The 2,441-nt window shown below is 39.0% G+C and overlaps 1 long non-coding RNA gene across 1 annotated transcript; it reads right to left on the bottom strand.

Annotated features, from left to right (window-relative positions):
* Positions 1-30: 30 nt before the first annotated feature.
* Positions 31-1,413, bottom strand: LOC139433520 (uncharacterized). Its single transcript, XR_011642976.1, has 4 exons — positions 1,270-1,413; positions 856-913; positions 167-276; positions 31-80 (listed from the first exon to the last, which is right to left on the bottom strand). It is a non-coding gene; the product is annotated as an uncharacterized lncRNA (long non-coding RNA).
* Between the last annotated feature and the right edge of the window lie 1,028 nt (positions 1,414-2,441).

Raw genomic sequence — 2,441 nt, 5'->3', positions numbered from 1 at the left:
TAGTTTACCCCAAACACAAGGAAAATTACCTTTTGTCTTGCTTTACAATAGCATACACTTCCTCTTCTGCCTGTTTGTTTCTACAGGAAAAAAAAACATCATACATTTGCCATGCAACAATACCTTTTTTTGTACTGGTATAATATGTTAAAAAATATAATCTCACTGTTGCTTATTTCCAAAGTGCAAAGACGCGTAGTTGAGAGAATCATCCTGTGTGTGTCCACCTTGCTGTCTGATTGGACTTTGTGCAGAAGGACCCTGAGCAGATTCAGACTGAAGACAGATCATTGAATGAACACTAGTACTGAATCAGTTCATTCATGCTTTAAAATGTAGGTCATCAGGTCATTCATGCTCTACTATACTAAATACTGAATGATTACTATTCTGAAAAACAGTGAGGACAGAGTAATATTTCAGCGTGCAAAGCAACAGCTTAATCAATGGAAGGGATTTTTTGTGTAAGTGCTAAACAAAAATTGTCAGAAGGTATAAATGTCATAATTCAAATTGTGTTATGTCAAAATTGTATGCCATAACATGTCATTGTATAGTATTTGATAAAGTGAATAAAACACAAAGGTCAATGTTAAGTCAGAAAAAAATACAGTGAGTCTTGTAAAAATGTCCTTAAAAATGTCATAAAAACGACAGGTTCTGTATGGCATAGGAAATGTCCAAAAAATATCATATTAAAAATGCCATAAGAAGTCATACAATTCCCCAAAAAGCAACAGCATAGCATAATGTAATGTATTTTGTGATCTTAAAGTGATGGAATCATTATAAGTTTTATGTTATGTTTGTTTTGTTTTAATGAAGCTGTTGTGAATCTGGAATTTCTTTACTCACTTGTTTTTCGGAGGGCAGATTCAGAAAACTGTAAACACTGTTGATGTTAGATGCAGGCCTTTGGAACACCAACGGGAAAAAAACATGTTGTGACTGATTATAATAAATGACAGGGGAAACTCTCATTGTGCATTCATGTCTGAAGGATTTTGAATGAATGCTTTACTTCTAGCTTGAGCAGCAGGATCCTACAGAGTGTCTCTTGTCCCGTGAGGACTGTGTGTGTGTGTGTGTGTGTGTGTGTGTGTGTGGTTGTGTGTGTGTGGTTGTGTGTGTGTGTGTGTGTGTGTTGTGTGTGTGTGCGTGGTGTGTGTGTGTGTGTGTGTGTGTGTGTGTGTGTGTGTGGTGTGTGTGTGGTGTGTGTGTGTGTGTGTGTGTGTGTGTGTGTGTGTGTGTGTGTGTCTGCTGTCTTACGCGCATTCTGGACTCGGCTGGCACCGTTGGGCCTTTGGACGGCGCGGCTGTTCTGGCAGTAAGTCATCTCTGCTCCTGAAAGGCTCCGCCATGCTGGGCTCGTTTATCCGATTTCTCACCCTGGGGCCCATCCGCCATCCCTGAGTGTGTATACATCACTTCAGGGGACATTACATTGACTTACATACATTTCCTCGAGTCTTATCCTAACCTTAACCAACACATTCCTAACCCTAACCCTAACCCTAACCCTAACCAAATCTTCACCCTAACATTAATGATACCCCTTATGGGGACCTCCATTTTGTCCCCATAAGGGAGGCGAGTCCCCACACGTGACTATGTAAACAGATTTAGGTCCCCACAAGAATAGTAATGCTAGACCACACACACACACACACACACACACACACACACACACACACACACACACACACACACACACACACACACACACACACACACACACACACACACACACACACACACACACACACACACACACACACACACACACACACACACACACACACACACACACACACACACACACACACAATCACCTAGAAAAGTGTATTATTTTAATTCAAAGATTTAATTTTGTGACATCTCCCTCTGACTTCGTGCCTTATTAAGTTATTGGTAGTAAAGTGGGTCGAAGTTTCGTGGCTGTGAAAGCCAATTATCTCCCCCATCCTCTGAGACCTGTCTTTAATTATCAACTTTTTATAACTTAATGATATAGCCAAGGGTGTCTCTGTCGAACAGTCGTCTCTCTATCTGGATTTCTCCATCTGTGGTTTGATAACTCTGTTTTATCTTCAGCCGAAGGGGTGTGTTTCTGAAGCTGACACTATAACCTTGTTCTAACAATTTCACCATACTTCTGTCTGTCTGCACTCAAAGAAATGAAAACTGACCTTGTTAAAACAAATGATATTCGCATAAATATATATAAAATATGAACAATAATATAGTATAACTTTCGTATTGAATGATTGGATCCCTGCACTCCTAGAAGTCAAGCATTTATTTGATATTAATACAAATGATTGTGTTTATTTGTATGTGTTTTTCAAACATATATACCTGCGATGTTATCTACAATTACCTATGAAATTCATTTAGTTAGAAATCTATAACCATAAACTATTTCTATGTATTGCATGTCT

The sequence above is a fragment of the Pseudochaenichthys georgianus genome, unplaced genomic scaffold (genome assembly GCF_902827115.2).
Source record: "Pseudochaenichthys georgianus unplaced genomic scaffold, fPseGeo1.2 scaffold_561_arrow_ctg1, whole genome shotgun sequence".
NCBI classification, from domain to species: domain Eukaryota; kingdom Metazoa; phylum Chordata; class Actinopteri; order Perciformes; family Channichthyidae; genus Pseudochaenichthys; species Pseudochaenichthys georgianus.
Note: the sequence above shows the minus strand (reverse complement) of the source record. Positions and strands in the feature narration are given on the sequence as shown.